Here is a 26,644-nt window from a genome sequence, read left to right as displayed (position 1 = left end):
AACAAGAGAAAAGAGAAAAAAGAAAGGGGTAAAGAAGAGAAAAGAATAGAAAAAAGAAAAGAAGAGAAATGAAGAGAAATGAAGAGAAAAGAGAAAAGAGAAAAGAAGAGAAAACAAGAGAAAAGAGAAAAGAATAGGTAAGAAGAGAAAAGAAGAGAAAAGAGAAAGGGGTAAAGAAGAGAAAAGAAGAGAAAAAAGAATAGAATAGAAATGAAGAGAAAAGAGAAAATAGAAAAGAAGAGAAAAGAGAAAAGAGAAAAGAAGAGAAACCAAGAGAAGAGAAAAGAGGAGAAATGAAGAGAAAAGAAGAGAAAAGAGAAAAGAGAAAAGAAGTGAAAACAAGAGAAAAGAAAAGAAGAGTAAAGAGAAAAGAGTAAAAAAGACAAAAGAAGAGAAATGAAGAGAAAAGAGAAAATAGAAAAGAGAAACAAGAGAAAAGAAGAGAAAAGAGAAAAGAAGACAAAAGAATAGAAAAGAGAAAACAGAAAAGAAGAGAAATGAGAATATGGAAAACAAAGTGAGAAGAAGTGAAAAACAAGAAAAGAAAAAGGAGAAAAGTAGAGAAAAGAAGAGAATAGAGATACGAGAAAAGGGAAAAGTTGAGAAAAGAAGAGAAAAGAGAAATGAAGAGAAAAGAAGAGAAAAGAGAAAAGAGAAAAGAAGAGAAAAGAGAAAAGAGAAAAGAAGAGAAGCCAAGAGAAGAGAAAAGAAGAAAAATGAAGAGAAAAGAAGAGTAAAGAGAAAATAGAAAGAAGAGAAATGAAGAGAAAAGAGAAAATAGAAAAGAGAAAACAAGAGAATAGAAGAGAAAAGAGAAAAAAGACAAAAGAATAGAAAAGAGAAAACAGAAAAGAAGAGGAAAGAAGAGAAATGAAAAAAGAGATGGAAGAGAAAAGAGAAAAGAACAAAAATGATGAGAAATGAATAAAAGAGAAAAGACAAAAGAAGAGAAAACAAGAGAAAAGAGAAAAAAGGAAGGGGTAAAGAAGAGAAAATAAGAGACAAAAGCAAAGAATAGAAATGAAGAGAAATGAATAGAAAACAGAAAAGAGAAAAGAAGAGAAAACAAGAGAAATGAGAAAAGAAGAGGTAAGAAGAGAAAAGAAGAGAAAAGAGAAAGGTGTAAAGAAGAGAGAAGAAGAGAAACGAGAAAAGAAGAGAAATGAAGAGAAAAGAGAATAGAAGAGGGAAACAAGAGAAAAGAAGAGAAAAGAATAGAAAAGAGAAAAGAGAAAAGAAGAGAAAACAAGAGAAATGAAAAAAGAGAAAAATGAAAAGAGAAAAGAAGAGAAAACAAGAGAAAAGAGAAAAAAAGAGTTAAGAAGAGAAAAGAAGAGAAAAGAGAAAGCGGTAAAGAAGAGAAAAGAAGAGAAAAGAGAAAAGAAGAGAAATGAAGAGAAAAGAGAAAAGAGAAAAGAAGAGAAAACAAGAGAAAAGAAAAGAAGAGTAAAGAGAAAAGAGAAAAGAAGAGAATAGAAGAGAAAAGAGAAAAAAGACAAAAGAATAGAAAAGAGAAAACAGAAAAGAAGAGAAAACAAGAGAAAAGAGAAAACAAGAGAATAGAAGAGAAAAGAGAAAAGAGAAAAAAGACAAAAGAATAGAAAAGAGAAAACAGAAAAGAAGAGAGAAGAAGAGAAATGAAAAAAGAAAAAAGAAGAGAAATGAAGAGAAAAGAGAAAAGAGAAAAGAAGGGAAAAGAGAAAAGAAGAGGTAAGAAGAGAAAAGAAGAGAAAAGAGAAAGGGGTAAAGAAGAGAAATGAAGAGAAAAGAGAAAAGAAGAGAAATGAAGAGAAAAGAGAAAAGAGAAAAGAAGAGAAACCAAGAGAAGAGAAAAGAAGAGACATGAAGAGGAAAGAAGAGAAAAGAGAAAAAAGAAAAAAGAAGTGAAAACAAGAGAAGAGAAAAGAAGAGTAAAAAGAAAAGAGAAAAGAAGAGAAAAGAAGAGAAAAGAGAAAAGAAGACAAAAGAATAGAAAAGAGAAAACAGAAAAGAAGAGAAAAGAAGAGAAATGAAAAAAGAGAAAGAAGAGAAAAGAACAGAAATGATGAGAAAAGAAGAAAAAAGAGAAAATAGAAAAGAAGAGAAAACAAGAGAAAAGAGAAAACAGAAAGGGGTAAAGAAGAGAAAACAAGAGAAAAGAGAAAAGAAGAGAAATGAAGAGAAATGAAGAGAAAAGAGAAAAGAAGAGAAAAGAGAAAGAAGAGATAAGAAGTGAAAATAATAGAAAAGAGAAAAGAAGAGTAAAGCGAAAAGAGAAAAGAAGAGAAATGAAGAGAAAATAGAAAAGAAAAAACAAGAGAATAGAAGAGAAAAGAGAAAAGAGAAAAAAGACAAAAGAATAGAAAAGAGAAAACAGAAAAGAAGAGAAAAGAAGAAAAATGAAAAAGAGATGGAAGAGAAAAGAGAAAAGAACAAAAATGATGAGAAATGAAAAAAAGATAAAAGAGAAAACAAGAGAAAACAAGAGAAAAGAGAAAAAAGAAAGGGGTAAAGAAGAGAAAACAAGAGAAAAAAGCAAAGAATAGAAATGAAGAGAAATTAATAGAAAACAGAAAAGAGAAAAGAGAAAAGAAGAGAAAACAAGAGAAATGAGAAAAGAAGAGGTAAGAAGAGAAAATAAGAGAAAAGAGAAAAGAAGACAAAAGAATAGAAAAGACAAAACAGAAAAGAAGAGAAAACAAGAGAAAAGAGAAAAGAAGGGAAATGAAGAGAAAACAGAAAACAGAGAAGAGAAAAGAAGAGAATAGAAGAGAAAAGAGAAAACAGACAAAAGAATAGAAAAGGGAAAACAGAAAAGAGGAGAAAAGAAGAGAAATGAAAAAAGAGAAAAGAAGAGAAAAGGAGAAATTACAAAAGCGAAAAGAAGAGAATAGAACGGAAAAGAGAAAAGAAGAGAAAAGAAAAGAAGAGAAAAGTCAAAAGAGAAATGAGAATATGGAAAACAACGTGAAAACAAGCGAAACAAGAAGAGAAAAACGAGAAAAGTAGAGAAAAGATGAGAATAGAGATACGAGAAAAGGGAAAAGTTGAAAAAAGAAGAGAAAAGAGAAAAGAAGAGAAAAGAAGAGAAAAGAGAAAAGAGAAAAGAAGAGAAAAGAGAAAGGAGAAAAGAAGAGAAAAGAAGAGAAAAGAGAAAAGAGAAAAGAAGAGAAAAGAGAAAAGAGAAAAGAAGAGAAACCAAGAGAAGAGAAAAGAAGAGAAATGAAGAGAAAAGAAGAGAAAAGAGAAAAGAAAAAAGAAGTGAAAACAAGAGAAGAGAAAAGAAGTGAAAAGAAGAGAAAAGAGAAAAGAAGAGAAAAGAAGAGAAAATAGAAAAGAAGACAAAAGAATAGAAAAGAGAAAACAGAAAAGAAGAGAAAAGAAGAGAAATGAAAAAAGAGAAAGAAGCGAAAAGATAAAAGAACAGAAATGATGAGAAAATAAGAAAAAAGAGAAAAGAGAAAAGAGAAAAGAAGAGAAAAGAGAAACAAGAAAGGGGTAAAGAAGAGAAAACAAGAGAAAAAAGAAAAGAAGAGACATGAAGAGAAATGAAGAGAAAAGAGAAAATAGAAAAGTAGAGGAAAGAAGGGAAAAGAGAAAAGAAGAGGTAAGAAGAGAAATGAAGAGAAAAGAGAAAGGGGTAAAGAAGAGAAAAGAAGAGAAAAGAGAAAATAGAAAAGAAGAGAAAAGAGAAAAGAGAAAAGAGAAAAGAAGAGAAACCAAGAGAAAAGAAAACAAGAGAAATGAAGAGAAAAGAAGAGAAAAGAGAAAAGAAAAAAGAAGTGGAAACAAAAGAAGAGAAAAGAAGAGAAAAGAAGAGAAAAGAGAAAAGAAGAGAAAAGAAGAGAAAATAGAAAAGAGAAAAAAGAATAGAAAAGAGAAAACAGAAAAGAAGAGAAAAGAAGAGAAATGAAAAAAGAGAAAGAAGCGAAAAGATAAAAGAACAGAAATGATGAGAAAAGAAGAAAAAAGAGAAAAGAGAAAAGAGAAAACAAGAGAAAAGAGAAACAAGAAAGGGGTAAAGAAGAGAAAACAAGAGAAAAAAGAAAAGAAGAGAAATGAAGAGAAAAGAGAAAATAGAAAAGAGAAAATAGAAAAGAGACACAAGAGAAAAGAAAAGAAAAGAGAAAAGAAGACAAAAGAATAGAAAAGAGAAAACAGAAAAGAAGAGAAAACAAGAGAAAAGAGAAAAGAAGAGAAATGAAGAGAAAACAGAAAATAGAAAAGAGAAAAGAAGAGAATAGAAGAGAAAAGAGAAAACAGACAAAAGAATAGAAAAGGGAAAACAGAAAAGAGGAGAAAAGAAGAGAAATGAAAAAAGAGAAAAGAAGAGAAAAGGAGAAATTACAAAAGCGAAAAGAAGAGAATAGAACGGAAAAGAGAAAAGAAGAGAAAAGAAAAGAAGAGAAAAGTCAAAAGAGAAATGAGAATATGGAAAACAACGTGAAAACAAGCGAAACAAGAAGAGAAAAACGAGAAAAGTAGAGAAAAGATGAGAATAGAGATACGAGAAAAGGGAAAAGTTGAAAAAAGAAGAGAAAAGAGAAAAGAAGAGAAAAGAAGAGAAAAGAGAAAAGAGAAAAGAAGAGAAAAGAGAAAGGAGAAAAGAAGAGAAAAGAAGAGAAAAGAGAAAAGAGAAAAGAAGAGAAAAGAGAAAAGAGAAAAGAAGAGAAACCAAGAGAAGAGAAAAGAAGAGAAATGAAGAGAAAAGAAGAGAAAAGAGAAAAGAAAAAAGAAGTGAAAACAAGAGAAGAGAAAAGAAGTGAAAAGAAGAGAAAAGAGAAAAGAAGAGAAAAGAAGAGAAAATAGAAAAGAAGACAAAAGAATAGAAAAGAGAAAACAGAAAAGAAGAGAAAAGAAGAGAAATGAAAAAAGAGAAAGAAGCGAAAAGATAAAAGAACAGAAATGATGAGAAAAGAAGAAAAAAGAGAAAAGAGAAAAGAGAAAACAAGAGAAAAGAGAAACAAGAAAGGGGTAAAGAAGAGAAAACAAGAGAAAAAAGAAAAGAAGAGAAATGAAGAGAAAAGAGAAAATAGAAAAGAGAAAATAGAAAAGAGACACAAGAGAAAAGAAGAGAAAAGAGAAAAGAAGACAAAAGAATAGAGAAGAGAAAACAGAAAAGAAGAGAAAACAAGAGAAAGGAGAAAAGAAGAGAAATGAAGAGAAAACAGAAAATAGAAAAGAGAAAAGAAGAGAATAGAAGAGAAAAGAGAAAACAGACAAAAGAATAGAAAAGGGAAAACAGAAAAGAGGAGAAAAGAAGAGAAATGAAAAAAGAGAAAAGAAGAGAAGAGGAGAAATTACAAAAGCGAAAAGAAGAGAATAGAACGGAAAAGAGAAAAGAAGAGAAAAGAAAAGAAGAGAAAAGTCAAAAGAGAAATGAGAATATGGAAAACAACGTGAAAACAAGCGAAACAAGAAGAGAAAAACGAGAAAAGTAGAGAAAAGATGAGAATAGAGATACGAGAAAAGGGAAAAGTTGAAAAAAGAAGAGAAAAGAGAAAAGAAGAGAAAAGAAGAGAAAAGAGAAAAGAGAAAAGAAGAGAAAAGAGAAAGGAGAAAAGAAGAGAAAAGAAGAGAAAAGAGAAAAGAGAAAAGAAGAGAAAAGAGAAAAGAGAAAAGAAGAGAAACCAAGAGAAGAGAAAAGAAGAGAAATGAAGAGAAAAGAAGAGAAAAGAGAAAAGAAAAAAGAAGTGAAAACAAGAGAAGAGAAAAGAAGTGAAAAGAAGAGAAAAGAGAAAAGAAGAGAAAAGAAGAGAAAATAGAAAAGAAGACAAAAGAATAGAAAAGAGAAAACAGAAAAGAAGAGAAAAGAAGAGAAATGAAAAAAGAGAAAGAAGCGAAAAGATAAAAGAACAGAAATGATGAGAAAATAAGAAAAAAGAGAAAAGAGAAAAGAGAAAAGAAGAGAAAAGAGAAACAAGAAAGGGGTAAAGAAGAGAAAACAAGAGAAAAAAGAAAAGAAGAGACATGAAGAGAAATGAAGAGAAAAGAGAAAATAGAAAAGTAGAGGAAAGAAGGGAAAAGAGAAAAGAAGAGGTAAGAAGAGAAATGAAGAGAAAAGAGAAAGGGGTAAAGAAGAGAAAAGAAGAGAAAAGAGAAAATAGAAAAGAAGAGAAAAGAGAAAAGAGAAAAGAGAAAAGAAGAGAAACCAAGAGAAAAGAAAACAAGAGAAATGAAGAGAAAAGAAGAGAAAAGAGAAAAGAAAAAAGAAGTGGAAACAAAAGAAGAGAAAAGAAGAGAAAAGAAGAGAAAAGAGAAAAGAAGAGAAAAGAAGAGAAAATAGAAAAGAGAAAAAAGAATAGAAAAGAGAAAACAGAAAAGAAGAGAAAAGAAGAGAAATGAAAAAAGACAAAGAAGCGAAAAGATAAAAGAACAGAAATGATGAGAAAAGAAGAAAAAAGAGAAAAGAGAAAAGAGAAAACAAGAGAAAAGAGAAACAAGAAAGGGGTAAAGAAGAGAAAACAAGAGAAAAAAGAAAAGAAGAGAAATGAAGAGAAATTAAGAGAAAAGAGAAAAGAAGAGAAAACAAGAGAAAAGAGAAAAGAAGAGGTAAGAAGAGAAAAGAAGAGAAAAGCGAAAGGGGTAAAGAAGAGAGAAGAAGAGAAACGAGAAAAGAAGTGAAATGAAGAGAAAAGAGAAAATAGAAAAGGGAAACAAGAGAAAAGACGAGAAAAGAGAAAAGAAGACAAAAGAATAGAAAAGAGAAAACAGAAAAGAAGAGAAAACAAGAGAAATGAAAAAAGAGAAAAGAAGAGACAAGAGAAAAGAACAGAAATGATGAGAAAAGAAGATAAAAGAGAAAAGAGAAAAGAAGAGAAAACAAGAGAAAAGAGAAAAAAGAAAGGGGTAAAGAAGAGAAAACAATAGAAAAAAGAAAAGAAGAGAAATGAAGAGAAATGAAGAGAAAAGAGAAAAGAGAAAAGAAGAGAAAACAAGAGAAAAGAGAAAGGGGTAAAGAAGAGAAAAGAAGAGAAAAGAGAAAAGAAGAGAAATGAAGAGAAAAGAGAAAATAGAAAAGAAGAGAAAAGAGAAAAGAGAAAAGAAGAGAAACCAAGAGAAGAGAAAAGAGGAGAAATGAAGAGAAAAGAAGAGAAAAGAGAAAAGAGAAAAGAAGTGAAAACAAGAGAAAAGAAAAGAAGAGTAAAGAGAAAAGAGAAAAGAAGACAAAAGAAGAGAAATTAAGAGAAAAGAGAAAATAGAAAAGAGAAACAAGAGAAAAGAAGAGAAAAGAGAAAAGAAGCCAAAGGATAGAAAAGAGAAAACAGAAAAGAAGAAAAATGAGAATATGGAAAACAAAGTGAAAAGAAGTGAAACAAGAAAAGAAAAAGGAGAAAAGTAGAGAAAAGAAGAGAATAGAGATAGGAGAAAAGGGAAAAGTTGAGAAAAGAAGAGAAAAGAGAAAACATGAGAATGGAAGAGAAAAGAGAAAAGTAGAGGAAAGAAGGAATAAGAGAAAAGAAGAGGTCAGAAGAGAAAAGAAGAGAAAAGAGTAAGGGGTAAAGAAGAGAAAAGAAGAGAAAAGAGAAAAGAGAAAAGAAGAGAAAAGAGAAAAGAGAAAAGAAGAGAAAAGACGAGAAAAGAGAAAAGAAGACAAAAGAATAGAAAAGAGAAAACAGAAAAGAAGAGAAAACAAGAGAAATGAAAAAAGAGAAAAGAAGAGACAAGAGAAAAGAACAGAAATGATGAGAAAAGAAGATAAAAGAGAAAAGAGAAAAGAAGAGAAAACAAGAGAAAAGAGAAAAAAGAAAGGGGTAAAGAAGAGAAAACAATAGAAAAAAGAAAAGAAGAGAAATGAAGAGAAATGAAGAGAAAAGAGAAAAGAGAAAAGAAGAGAAAACAAGAGAAAAGAGAAAAGAAGAGGTAAGAAGAGAAAAGAAGAGAAAAGAGAAAGGGGTAAAGAAGAGAAAAGAAGAGAAAAGAGAATAGAAGAGAAATGAAGAGAAAAGAGAAAATAGAAAAGAAGAGAAAAGAGAAAAGTGAAAAGAAGAGAAACCAAGAGAAGAGAAAAGAGGAGAAATGAAGAGAAAAGAAGAGAAAAGAGAAAAGAGAAAAGAAGTGAAAACAAGAGAAAAGAAAAGAAGAGTAAAGAGAAAAGAGAAAAGAAGAGAATAGAAGAGAAAAGAGAAAACAGACAAAAGAATAGAAAAGGGAAAACAGAAAAGAAGAGAAAAGAAGAGAAATGAAAAAAGAGAAAAGAGAAAAGAGAAAAGAAGAGAAAACAAGAGAAAAGAGAAAAAAAGAGGTAAGAAGAGAAAAGAAGAGAAAAGAGAAAGGGGTAAAGAAGAGAAAAGAAGAGAAAAGAGAAAAGAAGAGATATGAAGAGAAAAGAGAAAAGAGAAAAAAAGAGAAAAGAGAAAGGAGAAAAGAAGAGAAACCAAGAGAAGAGAAAGAAGAGAAATGAAGAGAAAAGAAGAGAAAAGAGAAAAGAGAAAAGAAGTGAAAACAAGAGAAAAGAAAAGAAGAGTAAAGAGAAAAGAGAAAAGAAGAGAATAGAAGAGAAAAGAGAAAAAAGACAAAAGAATAGAAAAGGGAAAACAGAAAAGAAGAGAAAAGAAGAGAAATGAAAAAAGAGAAAAGAAGAGAAAAGGAGAAATTACAAAAGCAAAAAGAAGAGAATAGAACGGAAAAGAGAAAAGAAGAGAAAAGAAAAGAAGAGAAAAGTCAAAAGAGAAATGAGAATATGGAAAACAACGTGAAAACAAGCGAAACAAGAAGAGAAAAACGAGAAAAGTAGAGAAAAGATGAGAATAGAGATACGAGAAAAGGGAAAAGTTGAAAAAAGAAGAGAAAAGAGAAAAGAAGAGAAAAGAAGAGAAAAGAGAAAAGAGAAAAGAAGAGAAAAGAGAAAGGAGAAAAGAAGAGAAAAGAAGAGAAAAGAGAAAAGAGAAAAGAAGAGAAAAGAGAAAAGAGAAAAGAAGAGAAACCAAGAGAAGAGAAAAGAAGAGAAATGAAGAGAAAAGAAGAGAAAAGAGAAAAGAAAAAAGAAGTGAAAACAAGAGAAGAGAAAAGAAGTGAAAAGAAGAGAAAAGAGAAAAGAAGAGAAAAGAAGAGAAAATAGAAAAGAAGACAAAAGAATAGAAAAGAGAAAACAGAAAAGAAGAGAAAAGAAGAGAAATGAAAAAAGAGAAAGAAGCGAAAAGATAAAAGAACAGAAATGATGAGAAAAGAAGAAAAAAGAGAAAAGAGAAAAGAGAAAACAAGAGAAAAGAGAAACAAGAAAGGGGTAAAGAAGAGAAAACAAGAGAAAAAAGAAAAGAAGAGAAATGAAGAGAAATTAAGAGAAAAGAGAAAAGAAGAGAAAACAAGAGAAAAGAGAAAAGAAGAGGTAAGAAGAGAAAAGAAGAGAAAAGCGAAAGGGGTAAAGAAGAGAGAAGAAGAGAAACGAGAAAAGAAGTGAAATGAAGAGAAAAGAGAAAATAGAAAAGGGAAACAAGAGAAAAGACGAGAAAAGAGAAAAGAAGACAAAAGAATAGAAAAGAGAAAACAGAAAAGAAGAGAAAACAAGAGAAATGAAAAAAGAGAAAAGAAGAGACAAGAGAAAAGAACAGAAATGATGAGAAAAGAAGATAAAAGAGAAAAGAGAAAAGAAGAGAAAACAAGAGAAAAGAGAAAAAAGAAAGGGGTAAAGAAGAGAAAACAATAGAAAAAAGAAAAGAAGAGAAATGAAGAGAAATGAAGAGAAAAGAGAAAAGAGAAAAGAAGAGAAAACAAGAGAAAAGAGAAAGGGGTAAAGAAGAGAAAAGAAGAGAAAAGAGAAAAGAAGAGAAATGAAGAGAAAAGAGAAAATAGAAAAGAAGAGAAAAGAGAAAAGAGAAAAGAAGAGAAACCAAGAGAAGAGAAAAGAGGAGAAATGAAGAGAAAAGAAGAGAAAAGAGAAAAGAGAAAAGAAGTGAAAACAAGAGAAAAGAAAAGAAGAGTAAAGAGAAAAGAGAAAAGAAGACAAAAGAAGAGAAATTAAGAGAAAAGAGAAAATAGAAAAGAGAAACAAGAGAAAAGAAGAGAAAAGAGAAAAGAAGCCAAAGGATAGAAAAGAGAAAACAGAAAAGAAGAAAAATGAGAATATGGAAAACAAAGTGAAAAGAAGTGAAACAAGAAAAGAAAAAGGAGAAAAGTAGAGAAAAGAAGAGAATAGAGATAGGAGAAAAGGGAAAAGTTGAGAAAAGAAGAGAAAAGAGAAAACATGAGAATGGAAGAGAAAAGAGAAAAGTAGAGGAAAGAAGGAATAAGAGAAAAGAAGAGGTCAGAAGAGAAAAGAAGAGAAAAGAGTAAGGGGTAAAGAAGAGAAAAGAAGAGAAAAGAGAAAAGAGAAAAGAAGAGAAAAGAGAAAAGAGAAAAGAAGAGAAAAGACGAGAAAAGAGAAAAGAAGACAAAAGAATAGAAAAGAGAAAACAGAAAAGAAGAGAAAACAAGAGAAATGAAAAAAGAGAAAAGAAGAGACAAGAGAAAAGAACAGAAATGATGAGAAAAGAAGATAAAAGAGAAAAGAGAAAAGAAGAGAAAACAAGAGAAAAGAGAAAAAAGAAAGGGGTAAAGAAGAGAAAACAATAGAAAAAAGAAAAGAAGAGAAATGAAGAGAAATGAAGAGAAAAGAGAAAAGAGAAAAGAAGAGAAAACAAGAGAAAAGAGAAAAGAAGAGGTAAGAAGAGAAAAGAAGAGAAAAGAGAAAGGGGTAAAGAAGAGAAAAGAAGAGAAAAGAGAATAGAAGAGAAATGAAGAGAAAAGAGAAAATAGAAAAGAAGAGAAAAGAGAAAAGTGAAAAGAAGAGAAACCAAGAGAAGAGAAAAGAGGAGAAATGAAGAGAAAAGAAGAGAAAAGAGAAAAGAGAAAAGAAGTGAAAACAAGAGAAAAGAAAAGAAGAGTAAAGAGAAAACAGTAAAGAAGAGAATAGAAGAGAAAAGAGAAAACAGACAAAAGAATAGAAAAGGGAAAACAGAAAAGAAGAGAAAAGAAGAGAAATGAAAAAAGAGAAAAGAGAAAAGAGAAAAGAAGAGAAAACAAGAGAAAAGAGAAAAAAAGAGGTAAGAAGAGAAAAGAAGAGAAAAGAGAAAGGGGTAAAGAAGAGAAAAGAAGAGAAAAGAGAAAAGAAGAGATATGAAGAGAAAAGAGAAAAGAGAAAAAAAGAGAAAAGAGAAAGGAGAAAAGAAGAGAAACCAAGAGAAGAGAAAGAAGAGAAATGAAGAGAAAAGAAGAGAAAAGAGAAAAGAGAAAAGAAGTGAAAACAAGAGAAAAGAAAAGAAGAGTAAAGAGAAAAGAGAAAAGAAGAGAATAGAAGAGAAAAGAGAAAAAAGACAAAAGAATAGAAAAGGGAAAACAGAAAAGAAGAGAAAAGAAGAGAAATGAAAAAAGAGAAAAGAAGAGAAAAGGAGAAATTACAAAAGCAAAAAGAAGAGAATAGAACGGAAAAGAGAAAAGAAGAGAAAAGAAAAGAAGAGAAAAGTCAAAAGAGAAATGAGAATATGGAAAACAACGTGAAAACAAGCGAAACAAGAAGAGAAAAACGAGAAAAGTAGAGAAAAGATGAGAATAGAGATACGAGAAAAGGGAAAAGTTGAAAAAAGAAGAGAAAAGAGAAAAGAAGAGAAAAGAAGAGAAAAGAGAAAAGAGAAAAGAAGAGAAAAGAGAAAGGAGAAAAGAAGAGAAAAGAAGAGAAAAGAGAAAAGAGAAAAGAAGAGAAAAGAGAAAAGAGAAAAGAAGAGAAACCAAGAGAAGAGAAAAGAAGAGAAATGAAGAGAAAAGAAGAGAAAAGAGAAAAGAAAAAAGAAGTGAAAACAAGAGAAGAGAAAAGAAGTGAAAAGAAGAGAAAAGAGAAAAGAAGAGAAAAGAAGAGAAAATAGAAAAGAAGACAAAAGAATAGAAAAGAGAAAACAGAAAAGAAGAGAAAAGAAGAGAAATGAAAAAAGAGAAAGAAGCGAAAAGATAAAAGAACAGAAATGATGAGAAAAGAAGAAAAAAGAGAAAAGAGAAAAGAGAAAACAAGAGAAAAGAGAAACAAGAAAGGGGTAAAGAAGAGAAAACAAGAGAAAAAAGAAAAGAAGAGAAATGAAGAGAAAAGAGAAAATAGAAAAGAGAAAATAGAAAAGAGACACAAGAGAAAAGAAGAGAAAAGAGAAAAGAAGACAAAAGAATAGAAAAGAGAAAACAGAAAAGAAGAGAAAACAAGAGAAAAGAGAAAAGAAGAGAAATGAAGAGAAAACAGAAAATAGAAAAGAGAAAAGAAGAGAATAGAAGAGAAAAGAGAAAACAGACAAAAGAATAGAAAAGGGAAAACAGAAAAGAGGAGAAAAGAAGAGAAATGAAAAAAGAGAAAAGAAGAGAAGAGGAGAAATTACAAAAGCGAAAAGAAGAGAATAGAACGGAAAAGAGAAAAGAAGAGAAAAGAAAAGAAGAGAAAAGTCAAAAGAGAAATGAGAATATGGAAAACAACGTGAAAACAAGCGAAACAAGAAGAGAAAAACGAGAAAAGTAGAGAAAAGATGAGAATGGAGATACGAGAAAAGGGAAAAGTTGAAAAAAGAAGAGAAAAGAGAAAAGAAGAGAAAAGAAGAGAAAAGAGAAAAGAGAAAAGAAGAGAAAAGAGAAAGGAGAAAAGAAGAGAAAAGAAGAGAAAAGAGAAAAGAGAAAAGAAGAGAAAAGAGAAAAGAGAAAAGAAGAGAAACCAAGAGAAGAGAAAAGAAGAGAAATGAAGAGAAAAGAAGAGAAAAGAGAAAAGAAAAAAGAAGTGAAAACAAGAGAAGAGAAAAGAAGTGAAAAGAAGAGAAAAGAGAAAAGAAGAGAAAAGAAGAGAAAATAGAAAAGAAGACAAAAGAATAGAAAAGAGAAAACAGAAAAGAAGAGAAAAGAAGAGAAATGAAAAAAGAGAAAGAAGCGAAAAGATAAAAGAACAGAAATGATGAGAAAATAAGAAAAAAGAGAAAAGAGAAAAGAGAAAAGAAGAGAAAAGAGAAACAAGAAAGGGGTAAAGAAGAGAAAACAAGAGAAAAAAGAAAAGAAGAGACATGAAGAGAAATGAAGAGAAAAGAGAAAATAGAAAAGTAGAGGAAAGAAGGGAAAAGAGAAAAGAAGAGGTAAGAAGAGAAATGAAGAGAAAAGAGAAAGGGGTAAAGAAGAGAAAAGAAGAGAAAAGAGAAAATAGAAAAGAAGAGAAAAGAGAAAAGAGAAAAGAGAAAAGAAGAGAAACCAAGAGAAAAGAAAACAAGAGAAATGAAGAGAAAAGAAGAGAAAAGAGAAAAGAAAAAAGAAGTGGAAACAAAAGAAGAGAAAAGAAGAGAAAAGAAGAGAAAAGAGAAAAGAAGAGAAAAGAAGAGAAAATAGAAAAGAGAAAAAAGAATAGAAAAGAGAAAACAGAAAAGAAGAGAAAAGAAGAGAAATGAAAAAAGAGAAAGAAGCGAAAAGATAAAAGAACAGAAATGATGAGAAAAGAAGAAAAAAGAGAAAAGAGAAAAGAGAAAACAAGAGAAAAGAGAAACAAGAAAGGGGTAAAGAAGAGAAAACAAGAGAAAAAAGAAAAGAAGAGAAATGAAGAGAAATTAAGAGAAAAGAGAAAAGAAGAGAAAACAAGAGAAAAGAGAAAAGAAGAGGTAAGAAGAGAAAAGAAGAGAAAAGCGAAAGGGGTAAAGAAGAGAGAAGAAGAGAAACGAGAAAAGAAGTGAAATGAAGAGAAAAGAGAAAATAGAAAAGGGAAACAAGAGAAAAGACGAGAAAAGAGAAAAGAAGACAAAAGAATAGAAAAGAGAAAACAGAAAAGAAGAGAAAACAAGAGAAATGAAAAAAGAGAAAAGAAGAGACAAGAGAAAAGAACAGAAATGATGAGAAAAGAAGATAAAAGAGAAAAGAGAAAAGAAGAGAAAACAAGAGAAAAGAGAAAAAAGAAAGGGGTAAAGAAGAGAAAACAATAGAAAAAAGAAAAGAAGAGAAATGAAGAGAAATGAAGAGAAAAGAGAAAAGAGAAAAGAAGAGAAAACAAGAGAAAAGAGAAAGGGGTAAAGAAGAGAAAAGAAGAGAAAAGAGAAAAGAAGAGAAATGAAGAGAAAAGAGAAAATAGAAAAGAAGAGAAAAGAGAAAAGAGAAAAGAAGAGAAACCAAGAGAAGAGAAAAGTGGAGAAATGAAGAGAAAAGAAGAGAAAAGAGAAAAGAGAAAAGAAGTGAAAACAAGAGAAAAGAAAAGAAGAGTAAAGAGAAAAGAGAAAAGAAGACAAAAGAAGAGAAATTAAGAGAAAAGAGAAAATAGAAAAGAGAAACAAGAGAAAAGAAGAGAAAAGAGAAAAGAAGCCAAAGGATAGAAAAGAGAAAACAGAAAAGAAGAAAAATGAGAATATGGAAAACAAAGTGAAAAGAAGTGAAACAAGAAAAGAAAAAGGAGAAAAGTAGAGAAAAGAAGAGAATAGAGATAGGAGAAAAGGGAAAAGTTGAGAAAAGAAGAGAAAAGAGAAAACATGAGAATGGAAGAGAAAAGAGAAAAGTAGAGGAAAGAAGGAATAAGAGAAAAGAAGAGGTCAGAAGAGAAAAGAAGAGAAAAGAGTAAGGGGTAAAGAAGAGAAAAGAAGAGAAAAGAGAAAAGAGAAAAGAAGAGAAAAGAGAAAAGAGAAAAGAAGAGAAACCAAGAGAAGAGAAAAGAAGAGAAATGAAGAGAAAAGAGAAAAGAAGAGAAAAGACGAGAAAAGAGAAAAGAAGACAAAAGAATAGAAAAGAGAAAACAGAAAAGAAGAGAAAACAAGAGAAATGAAAAAAGAGAAAAGAAGAGACAAGAGAAAAGAACAGAAATGATGAGAAAAGAAGATAAAAGAGAAAAGAGAAAAGAAGAGAAAACAAGAGAAAAGAGAAAAAAGAAAGGGGTAAAGAAGAGAAAAGAATAGAAAAAAGAAAAGAAGAGAAATGAAGAGAAATGAAGAGAAAAGAGAAAAGAGAAAAGAAGAGAAAACAAGAGAAAAGAGAAAAGAAGAGGTAAGAAGAGAAAAGAAGAGAAAAGAGAAAGGGGTAAAGAAGAGAAAAGAAGAGAAAAGAGAATAGAAGAGAAATGAAGAGAAAAGAGAAAATAGAAAAGAAGAGAAAAGAGAAAAGTGAAAAGAAGAGAAACCAAGAGAAGAGAAAAGAGGAGAAATGAAGAGAAAAGAAGAGAAAAGAGAAAAGAGAAAAGAAGTGAAAACAAGAGAAAAGAAAAGAAGAGTAAAGAGAAAAGAGAAAAGAAGAGAATAGAAGAGAAAAGAGAAAACAGACAAAAGAATAGAAAAGGGAAAACAGAAAAGAAGAGAAAAGAAGAGAAATGAAAAAAGAGAAAAGAGAAAAGAGAAAAGAAGAGAAAACAAGAGAAAAGAGAAAAAAAGAGGTAAGAAGAGAAAAGAAGAGAAAAGAGAAAGGGGTAAAGAAGAGAAAAGAAGAGAAAAGAGAAAAGAAGAGATATGAAGAGAAAAGAGAAAAGAGAAAAAAAGAGAAAAGAGAAAGGAGAAAAGAAGAGAAACCAAGAGAAGAGAAAGAAGAGAAATGAAGAGAAAAGAAGAGAAAAGAGAAAAGAGAAAAGAAGTGAAAACAAGAGAAAAGAAAAGAAGAGTAAAGAGAAAAGAGAAAAGAAGAGAATAGAAGAGAAAAGAGAAAAAAGACAAAAGAATAGAAAAGGGAAAACAGAAAAGAAGAGAAAAGAAGAGAAATGAAAAAAGAGAAAAGAAGAGAAAAGGAGAAATTAGAAAAGCGAAAAGAAGAGAATAGAACGGAAAAGAGAAATGAAGAGAAAAGAAGAGAAAAGAGAAAAGAGAAAAGAAGAGAAAAGAGAAAAGAGAAAAGAAGAGAAGCCAAGAGAAGAGAAAAGAAGAAAAATGAAGAGAAAAGAAGAGTAAAGAGAAAAGAGAAAAGAAGAGAAATGAAGAGAAAAGAGAAAATAGAAAAGAGAAAACAAGAGAATAGAAGAGAAAAGAGAAAGAGAAAAAAGACAAAAGAATAGAAAAGAGAAAACAGAAAAGAAGAGGAAAGAAGAGAAATGAAAAAAGAGATGGAAGAGAAAAGAGAAAAGAACAAAAATGATGAGAAATGAATAAAAGAGAAAAGACAAAAGAAGAGAAAACAAGAGAAAAGAGAAAAAAGGAAGGGGTAAAGAAGAGAAAATAAGAGACAAAAGCAAAGAATAGAAATGAAGAGAAATGAATAGAAAACAGAAAAGAGAAAAGAAGAGAAAACAAGAGAAATGAGAAAAGAAGAGGTAAGAAGAGAAAAGAAGAGAAAAGAGAAAGGGGTAAAGAAGAGAGAAGAAGAGAAACGAGAAAAGAAGAGAAATGAAGAGAAAAGAGAATAGAAGAGGGAAACAAGAGAAAAGAAGAGAAAAGAGAAAAGAAGACAAAAGAATAGAAAAGAGAAAACAGAAAAGAAGAGAAAACAAGAGAAATGAAAAAAGAGAAAAAGAAAAGAGAAAAGAAGAGAAAACAAGAGAAAAGAGAAAAAAGAGGTAAGAAGAGAAAAGAAGAGAAAAGAGAAAGGGGTAAAGAAGAGAAAAGAAGAGAAAAGAGAAAAAAAGAAAAATGAAGAGAAAAGAGAAAAGAGAAAAGAAGAGAAAAGAAGAGAAAAGAAAAGAAGAGTAAAGAGAAAAGAGAAAAGAAGAGAATAGAAGAGAAAAGAGAAAAAAGACAAAAGAATAGAAAAGGGAAAACAGAAAAGAAGAGAAAAGTAGAGAAATGAAAAAAGAGAAAAGAAGAGAAAAGAAGAGAAAAGTAGAGAAATGAAAAAAGCGAAAAGAAGAGAATAGAACGGAAAAGAGAAAAGAAGAGAAAAGAAGAGAAAAGAGAAATGAGAAGAGAAGAAAATAAGAACGGAAAAGAAGAGAAATGAAGTAAAAATGGAAATGAGAGAAAAGAGAAAAGAAGAGAAAAGACGAGAAAAGAGAAAAGAAGACAAAAGAATAGAAAAGAGAAAACAGAAAAGAAGAGAAAACAAGAGAAATGAAAAAAGAGAAAAGAAGAGACAAGAGAAAAGAACAGAAATGATGAGAAAAGAAGATAAAAGAGAAAAGAGAAAAGAAGAGAAAACAAGAGAAAAGAGAAAAAAGAAAGGGGTAAAGAAGAGAAAAGAATAGAAAAAAGAAAAGAAGAGAAATGAAGAGAAATGAAGAGAAAAGAGAAAAGAGAAAAGAAGAGAAAACAAGAGAAAAGAGAAAAGAAGAGGTAAGAAGAGAAAAGAAGAGAAAAGAGAAAGGGGTAAAGAAGAGAAAAGAAGAGAAAAGAGAATAGAAGAGAAATGAAGAGAAAAGAGAAAATAGAAAAGAAGAGAAAAGAGAAAAGAGAAAAGAAGAGAAACCAAGAGAAGAGAAAAGAGGAGAAATGAAGAGAAAAGAAGAGAAAAGAGAAAAGAAGTGAAAACAAGAGAAAAGAAAAGAAGAGTAAAGAGAAAAGAGAAAAGAAGAGAATAGAAGAGAAAAGAGAAAACAGACAAAAGAATAGAAAAGGGAAAACAGAAAAGAAGAGAAAAGAAGAGAAATGAAAAAAGAGAAAAGAGAAAAGAGAAAAGAAGAGAAAACAAGAGAAAAGAGAAAAAAAGAGGTAAGAAGAGAAAAGAAGAGAAAAGAGAAAGGGGTAAAGAAGAGAAAAGAAGAGAAAAGAGAAAAGAAGAGATATGAAGAGAAAAGAGAAAAGAGAAAAAAAGAGAAAAGAGAAAGGAGAAAAGAAGAGAAACCAAGAGAAGAGAAAGAAGAGAAATGAAGAGAAAAGAAGAGAAAAGAGAAAAGAGAAAAGAAGTGAAAACAAGAGAAAAGAAAAGAAGAGTAAAGAGAAAAGAGAAAAGAAGAGAATAGAAGAGAAAAGAGAAAAAAGACAAAAGAATAGAAAAGGGAAAACAGAAAAGAAGAGAAAAGAAGAGAAATGAAAAAAGAGAAAAGAAGAGAAAAGGAGAAATTAGAAAAGCGAAAAGAAGAGAATAGAACGGAAAAGAGAAATGAAGAGAAAAGAAGAGAAAAGAGAAAAGAGAAAAGAAGAGAAAAGAGAAAAGAGAAAAGAAGAGAAGCCAAGAGAAGAGAAAAGAAGAAAAATGAAGAGAAAAGAAGAGTAAAGAGAAAAGAGAAAAGAAGAGAAATGAAGAGAAAAGAGAAAATAGAAAAGAGAAAACAAGAGAATAGAAGAGAAAAGAGAAAGAGAAAAAAGACAAAAGAATAGAAAAGAGAAAACAGAAAAGAAGAGGAAAGAAGAGAAATGAAAAAAGAGATGGAAGAGAAAAGAGAAAAGAACAAAAATGATGAGAAATGAATAAAAGAGAAAAGACAAAAGAAGAGAAAACAAGAGAAAAGAGAAAAAAGGAAGGGGTAAAGAAGAGAAAATAAGAGACAAAAGCAAAGAATAGAAATGAAGAGAAATGAATAGAAAACAGAAAAGAGAAAAGAAGAGAAAACAAGAGAAATGAGAAAAGAAGAGGTAAGAAGAGAAAAGAAGAGAAAAGAGAAAGGGGTAAAGAAGAGAGAAGAAGAGAAACGAGAAAAGAAGAGAAATGAAGAGAAAAGAGAATAGAAGAGGGAAACAAGAGAAAAGAAGAGAAAGAGAAAAGAAGACAAAAGAATAGAAAAGAGAAAACAGAAAAGAAGAGAAAACAAGAGAAATGAAAAAAGAGAAAAAAGAAAAGAGAAAAGAAGAGAAAACAAGAGAAAAGAGAAAAAAAGAGGTAAGAAGAGAAAAGAAGAGAAAAGAGAAAGGGGTAAAGAAGAGAAAAGAAGAGAAAAGAGAAAAAAAGAAAAATGAAGAGAAAAGAGAAAAGAGAAAAGAAGAGAAAAGAAGAGAAAAGAAAAGAAGAGTAAAGAGAAAAGAGAAAAGAAGAGAATAGAAGAGAAAAGAGAAAAAAGACAAAAGAATAGAAAAGGGAAAACAGAAAAGAAGAGAAAAGTAGAGAAATGAAAAAAGAGAAAAGAAGAGAAAAGAAGAGAAAAGTAGAGAAATGAAAAAAGCGAAAAGAAGAGAATAGAACGGAACAGAGAAAAGAAGAGAAAAGAAGAGAAAAGAGAAATGAGAAGAGAAGAAAATAAGAACGGAAAAGAAGAGAAATGAAGTAAAAATGGAAATGAGAGAAAAGAGAAAAGAAGAGAAAAGACGAGAAAAGAGAAAAGAAGACAAAAGAATAGAAAAGAGAAAACAGAAAAGAAGAGAAAACAAGAGAAATGAAAAAAGAGAAAAGAAGAGACAAGAGAAAAGAACAGAAATGATGAGAAAAGAAGATAAAAGAGAAAAGAGAAAAGAAGAGAAAACAAGAGAAAAGAGAAAAAAGAAAGGGGTAAAGAAGAGAAAAGAATAGAAAAAAGAAAAGAAGAGAAATGAAGAGAAATGAAGAGAAAAGAGAAAAGAGAAAAGAAGAGAAAACAAGAGAAAAGAGAAAAGAAGAGGTAAGAAGAGAAAAGAAGAGAAAAGAGAAAGGGGTAAAGAAGAGAAAAGAAGAGAAAAGAGAATAGAAGAGAAATGAAGAGAAAAGAGAAAATAGAAAAGAAGAGAAAAGAGAAAAGAGAAAAGAAGAGAAACCAAGAGAAGAGAAAAGAGGAGAAATGAAGAGAAAAGAAGAGAAAAGAGAAAAGAAGTGAAAACAAGAGAAAAGAAAAGAAGAGTAAAGAGAAAAGAGAAAAGAAGAGAATAGAAGAGAAAAGAGAAAACAGACAAAAGAATAGAAAAGGGAAAACAGAAAAGAAGAGAAAAGAAGATAAATGAAAAAAGAGAAAAGAGAAAAGAGAAAAGAAGAGAAAACAAGAGAAAAGAGAAAAAAAGAGGTAAGAAGAGAAAAGAAGAGAAAAGAGAAAGGGGTAAAGAAGAGAAAAGAAGAGAAAAGAGAAAAGAAGAGATATGAAGAGAAAAGAGAAAAGAGAAAAAAAGAGAAAAGAGAAAGGAGAAAAGAAGAGAAACCAAGAGAAGAGAAAGAAGAGAAATGAAGAGAAAAGAAGAGAAAAGAGAAAAGAGAAAAGAAGTGAAAACAAGAGAAAAGAAAAGAAGAGTAAAGAGAAAAGAGAAAAGAAGAGAATAGAAGAGAAAAGAGAAAAAAGACAAAAGAATAGAAAAGGGAAAACAGAAAAGAAGAGAAAAGAAGAGAAATGAAAAAAGAGAAAAGAAGAGAAAAGGAGAAATTAGAAAAGCGAAAAGAAGAGAATAGAACGGAAAAGAGAAATGAAGAGAAAAGAAGAGAAAAGAGGAAAGAGAAAAGAAGAGAAAAGAGAAAAGAGAAAAGAAGAGAAGCCAAGAGAAGAGAAAAGAAGAAAAATGAAGAGAAAAGAAGAGTAAAGAGAAAAGAGAAAAGAAGAGAAATGAAGAGAAAAGAGAAAATAGAAAAGAGAAAACAAGAGAATAGAAGAGAAAAGAGAAAAGAGAAAAAAGACAAAAGAATAGAAAAGAGAAAACAGAAAAGAAGAGGAAAGAAGAGAAATGAAAAAAGAGATGGAAGAGAAAAGAGAAAAGAACAAAAATGATGAGAAATGAATAAAAGAGAAAAGACAAAAGAAGAGAAAACAAGAGAAAAGAGAAAAAAGGAAGGGGTAAAGAAGAGAAAATAAGAGACAAAAGCAAAGAATAGAAATGAAGAGAAATGAATAGAAAACAGAAAAGAGAAAAGAAGAGAAAACAAGAGAAATGAGAAAAGAAGAGGTAAGAAGAGAAAAGAAGAGAAAAGAGAAAGGGGTAAAGAAGAGAGAAGAAGAGAAACGAGAAAAGAAGAGAAATGAAGAGAAAAGAGAATAGAAGAGGGAAACAAGAGAAAAGAAGAGAAAAGAGAAAAGAAGACAAAAGAATAGAAAAGAGAAAACAGAAAAGAAGAGAAAACAAGAGAAATGAAAAAAGAGAAAAAAGAAAAGAGAAAAGAAGAGAAAACAAGAGAAAAGAGAAAAAAAGAGGTAAGAAGAGAAAAGAAGAGAAAAGAGAAAGGGGTAAAGAAGAGAAAAGAAGAGAAAAGAGAAAAAAAGAAAAATGAAGAGAAAAGAGAAAAGAGAAAAGAAGAGAAAAGAAGAGAAAAGAAAAGAAGAGTAAAGAGAAAAGAGAAAAGAAGAGAATAGAAGAGAAAAGAGAAAAAAGACAAAAGAATAGAAAAGGGAAAACAGAAAAGAAGAGAAAAGTAGAGAAATGAAAAAAGAGAAAAGAAGAGAAAAGAAGAGAAAAGTAGAGAAATGAAAAAAGCGAAAAGAAGAGAATAGAACGGAAAAGAGAAAAGAAGAGAAAAGAAGAGAAAAGAGAAATGAGAAGAGAAGAAAATAAGAACGGAAAAGAAGAGAAATGAAGTAAAAATGGAAATGAGAGAAAAGAGAAATGATGAGAAAAGAAGAAAAAAGAGAAAAGAGAAAAGAAGAAAAAAGAATAGAAAAGAGAAAATAGAAAAGGGAAACAAGAGAAAAGACGAGAAAAGAGAAAAGAAGACAAAAGAATAGAAAAGAGAAAACAGAAAAGAAGAGAAAACAAGAGAAATGAAAAAAGAGAAAAGAAGAGACAAGAGAAAAGAACAGAAATGATGAGAAAAGAAGATAAAAGAGAAAAGAGAAAAGAAGAGAAAACAAGAGAAAAAAGAAAAAAGAAAGGGGTAAAGAAGAGAAAACAATAGAAAAAAGAAAAGAAGAGAAATGAAGAGAAATGAAGAGAAAAGAGAAAAGAGAAAAGAAGAGAAAACAAGAGAAAAGAGAAAGGGGTAAAGAAGAGAAAAGAAGAGAAAAGAGAAAAGAAGAGAAATGAAGAGAAAAGAGAAAATAGAAAAGAAGAGAAAAGAGAAAAGAGAAAAGAAGAGAAACCAAGAGAAGAGAAAAGAGGAGAAATGAAGAGAAAAGAAGAGAAAAGAGAAAAGAGAAAAGAAGTGAAAACAAGAGAAAAGAAAAGAAGAGTAAAGAGAAAAGAGAAAAGAAGACAAAAGAAGAGAAATTAAGAGAAAAGAGAAAATAGAAAAGAGAAACAAGAGAAAAGAAGAGAAAAGAGAAAAGAAGCCAAAGGATAGAAAAGAGAAAACAGAAAAGAAGAAAAATGAGAATATGGAAAACAAAGTGAAAAGAAGTGAAACAAGAAAAGAAAAAGGAGAAAAGTAGAGAAAAGAAGAGAATAGAGATAGGAGAAAAGGGAAAAGTTGAGAAAAGAAGAGAAAAGAGAAATGAAGAGAAAACAAGAGAAAAGAGAAAACATGAGAATGGAAGAGAAAAGAGAAAAGAGAAAAGTAGAGGAAAGAAGGAATAAGAGAAAAGAAGAGGTCAGAAGAGAAAAGAAGAGAAAAGAGTAAGGGGTAAAGAAGAGAAAAGAAGAGAAAAGAGAAAAGAGAAAAGAAGAGAAAAGAGAAAAGAGAAAAGAAGAGAAACCAAGAGAAGAGAAAAGAAGAGAAATGAAGAGAAAAGAGAAAAGAAGAGAAAAGACGAGAAAAGAGAAAAGAAGACAAAAGAATAGAAAAGAGAAAACAGAAAAGAAGAGAAAACAAGAGAAATGAAAAAAGAGAAAAGAAGAGACAAGAGAAAAGAACAGAAATGATGAGAAAAGAAGATAAAAGAGAAAAGAGAAAAGAAGAGAAAACAAGAGAAAAGAGAAAAAAGAAAGGGGTAAAGAAGAGAAAAGAATAGAAAAAAGAAAAGAAGAGAAATGAAGAGAAATGAAGAGAAAAGAGAAAAGAGAAAAGAAGAGAAAACAAGAGAAAAGAGAAAAGAAGAGGTAAGAAGAGAAAAGAAGAGAAAAGAGAAAGGGGTAAAGAAGAGAAAAGAAGAGAAAAGAGAATAGAAGAGAAATGAAGAGAAAAGAGAAAATAGAAAAGAAGAGAAAAGAGAAAAGAGAAAAGAAGAGAAACCAAGAGAAGAGAAAAGAGGAGAAATGAAGAGAAAAGAAGAGAAAATAGAAAAGAAGTGAAAACAAGAGAAAAGAAAAGAAGAGTAAAGAGAAAAGAGAAAAGAAGAGAATAGAAGAGAAAAGAGAAAACAGACAAAAGAATAGAAAAGGGAAAACAGAAAAGAAGAGAAAAGAAGAGAAATGAAAAAAGAGAAAAGAGAAAAGAGAAAAGAAGAGAAAACAAGAGAAAAGAGAAAAAAAGAGGTAAGAAGAGAAAAGAAGAGAAAAGAGAAAGGGGTAAAGAAGAGAAAAGAAGAGAAAAGAGAAAAGAAGAGATATGAAGAGAAAAGAGAAAAGAGAAAAAAAGAGAAAAGAGAAAGGAGAAAAGAAGAGAAACCAAGAGAAGAGAAAGAAGAGAAATGAAGAGAAAAGAAGAGAAAAGAGAAAAGAGAAAAGAAGTGAAAACAAGAGAAAAGAAAAGAAGAGTAAAGAGAAAAGAGAAAAGAAGAGAATAGAAGAGAAAAGAGAAAAAAGACAAAAGAATAGAAAAGGGAAAACAGAAAAGAAGAGAAAAGAAGAGAAATGAAAAAAGAGAAAAGAAGAGAAAAGGAGAAATTAGAAAAGCGAAAAGAAGAGAATAGAACGGAAAAGAGAAATGAAGAGAAAAGAAGAGAAAAGAGAAAAGAGAAAAGAAGAGAAAAGAGAAAAGAGAAAAGAAGAGAAGCCAAGAGAAGAGAAAAGAAGAAAAATGAAGAGAAAAGAAGAGTAAAGAGAAAAGAGAAAAAAAGAGAAATGAAGAGAAAAGAGAAAATAGAAAAGAGAAAACAAGAGAATAGAAGAGAAAAGAGAAAAGAGAAAAAAGACAAAAGAATAGAAAAGAGAAAACAGAAAAGAAGAGGAAAGAAGAGAAATGAAAAAAGAGATGGAAGAGAAAAGAGAAAAGAACAAAAATGATGAGAAATGAATAAAAGAGAAAAGACAAAAGAAGAGAAAACAAGAGAAAAGAGAAAAAAGGAAGGGGTAAAGAAGAGAAAATAAGAGACAAAAGCAAAGAATAGAAATGAAGAGAAATGAATAGAAAACAGAAAAGAGAAAAGAAGAGAAAACAAGAGAAATGAGAAAAGAAGAGGTAAGAAGAGAAAAGAAGAGAAAAGAGAAAGGGGTAAAGAAGAGAGAAGAAGAGAAACGAGAAAAGAAGAGAAATGAAGAGAAAAGAGAATAGAAGAGGGAAACAAGAGAAAAGAAGAGAAAAGAGAAAAGAAGACAAAAGAATAGAAAAGAGAAAACAGAAAAGAAGAGAAAACAAGAGAAATGAAAAAAGAGAAAAAAGAAAAGAGAAAAGAAGAGAAAACAAGAGAAAAGAGAAAAAAAGAGGTAAGAAGAGAAAAGAAGAGAAAAGAGAAAGGGGTAAAGAAGAGAAAAGAAGAGAAAAGAGAAAAGAAGAGAAATGAAGAGAAAAGAGAAAAGAGAAAAGAAGAGAAAACAAGAGAAAAGAAAAGAAGAGTAAAGAGAAAAGAGAAAAGAAGAGAATAGAAGAGAAAAGAGAAAAAAGACAAAAGAATAGAAAAGGGAAAACAGAAAAGAAGAGAAAAGTAGAGAAATGAAAAAAGAGAAAAGAAGAGAAAAGAAGAGAAAAGTAGAGAAATGAAAAAAGCGAAAAGAAGAGAATAGAACGGAAAAGAGAAAAGAAGAGAAAAGAAGAGAAAAGAGAAATGAGAAGAGAAGAAAATAAGAACGGAAAAGAAGAGAAATGAAGTAAAAATGGAAATGAGAGAAAAGAGAAATGATGAGAAAAGAAGAAAAAAGAGAAAAGAGAAAAGAAGAAAAAAGAATAGAAAAGAGAAAATAGAAAAGGGAAACAAGAGAAAAGACGAGAAAAGAGAAAAGAAGACAAAAGAATAGAAAAGAGAAAACAGAAAAGAAGAGAAAACAAGAGAAATGAAAAAAGAGAAAAGAAGAGACAAGAGAAAAGAACAGAAATGATGAGAAAAGAAGATAAAAGAGAAAAGAGAAAAGAAGAGAAAACAAGAGAAAAAAGAAAAAAGAAAGGGGTAAAGAAGAGAAAACAATAGAAAAAAGAAAAGAAGAGAAATGAAGAGAAATGAAGAGAAAAGAGAAAAGAGAAAAGAAGAGAAAACAAGAGAAAAGAGAAAGGGGTAAAGAAGAGAAAAGAAGAGAAAAGAGAAAAGAAGAGAAATGAAGAGAAAAGAGAAAATAGAAAAGAAGAGAAAAGAGAAAAGAGAAAAGAAGAGAAACCAAGAGAAGAGAAAAGAGGAGAAATGAAGAGAAAAGAAGAGAAAAGAGAAAAGAGAAAAGAAGTGAAAACAAGAGAAAAGAAAAGAAGAGTAAAGAGAAAAGAGAAAAGAAGACAAAAGAAGAGAAATTAAGAGAAAAGAGAAAATAGAAAAGAGAAACAAGAGAAAAGAAGAGAAAAGAGAAAAGAAGCCAAAGGATAGAAAAGAGAAAACAGAAAAGAAGAAAAATGAGAATATGGAAAACAAAGTGAAAAGAAGTGAAACAAGAAAAGAAAAAGGAGAAAAGTAGAGAAAAGAAGAGAATAGAGATAGGAGAAAAGGGAAAAGTTGAGAAAAGAAGAGAAAAGAGAAATGAAGAGAAAACAAGAGAAAAGAGAAAACATGTGAATGGAAGAGAAAAGAGAAAAGAGAAAAGTAGAGGAAAGAAGGAATAAGAGAAAAGAAGAGGTCAGAAGAGAAAAGAAGAGAAAAGAGTAAGGGGTAAAGAAGAGAAAAGAAGAGAAAAGAGAAAAGAGAAAAGAAGAGAAAAGAGAAAAGAGAAAAGAAGAGAAACCAAGAGAAGAGAAAAGAAGAGAAATGAAGAGAAAAGAGAAAAGAAGAGAAAAGACGAGAAAAGAGAAAAGAAGACAAAAGAATAGAAAAGAGAAAACAGAAAAGAAGAGAAAACAAGAGAAATGAAAAAAGAGAAAAAAGAAAAGAGAAAAGAAGAGAAAACAAGAGAAAAGAGAAAAAAAGAGGTAAGAAGAGAAAAGAAGAGAAAAGAGAAAGGGGTAAAGAAGAGAAAAGAAGAGAAAAGAGAAAAGAAGAGAAATGAAGAGAAAAGAGAAAAGAGAAAAGAAGAGAAAACAAGAGAAAAGAAAAGAAGAGTAAAGAGAAAAGAGAAAAGAAGAGAATAGAAGAGAAAAGAGAAAAAAGACAAAAGAATAGAAAAGGGAAAACAGAAAAGATGAGAAAAGTAGAGAAATGAAAAAAGAGAAAAGAAGAGAAAAGAAGAGAAAAGTAGAGAAATGAAAAAAGCGAAAAGAAGAGAATAGAACGGAAAAGAGAAAAGAAGAGAAAAGAAGAGAAAAGAGAAATGAGAAGAGAAGAAAATAAGAACGGAAAAGAAGAGAAATGAAGTAAAAATGGAAATGAGAGAAAAGAGAAATGATGAGAAAAGAAGAAAAAAGAGAAAAGAGAAAAGAAGAAAAAAGAATAGAAAAGAGAAAATAGAAAAGGGAAACAAGAGAAAAGACGAGAAAAGAGAAAAGAAGACAAAAGAATAGAAAAGAGAAAACAGAAAAGAAGAGAAAACAAGAGAAATGAAAAAAGAGAAAAGAAGAGACAAGAGAAAAGAACAGAAATGATGAGAAAAGAAGATAAAAGAGAAAAGAGAAAAGAAGAGAAAACAAGAGAAAAAAGAAAAAAGAAAGGGGTAAAGAAGAGAAAACAATAGAAAAAAGAAAAGAAGAGAAATGAAGAGAAATGAAGAGAAAAGAGAAAAGAGAAAAGAAGAGAAAACAAGAGAAAAGAGAAAGGGGTAAAGAAGAGAAAAGAAGAGAAAAGAGAAAAGAAGAGAAATGAAGAGAAAAGAGAAAATAGAAAAGAAGAGAAAAGAGAAAAGAGAAAAGAAGAGAAACCAAGAGAAGAGAAAAGAGGAGAAATGAAGAGAAAAGAAGAGAAAAGAGAAAAGAGAAAAGAAGTGAAAACAAGAGAAAA

The sequence above is a fragment of the Chiloscyllium punctatum genome, chromosome 2, assembly GCF_047496795.1.
Source record: "Chiloscyllium punctatum isolate Juve2018m chromosome 2, sChiPun1.3, whole genome shotgun sequence".
NCBI classification, from domain to species: domain Eukaryota; kingdom Metazoa; phylum Chordata; class Chondrichthyes; order Orectolobiformes; family Hemiscylliidae; genus Chiloscyllium; species Chiloscyllium punctatum.
The sequence above is the reverse complement of the archived record's forward strand: the minus strand, read 5'-3'. Positions refer to the sequence as shown.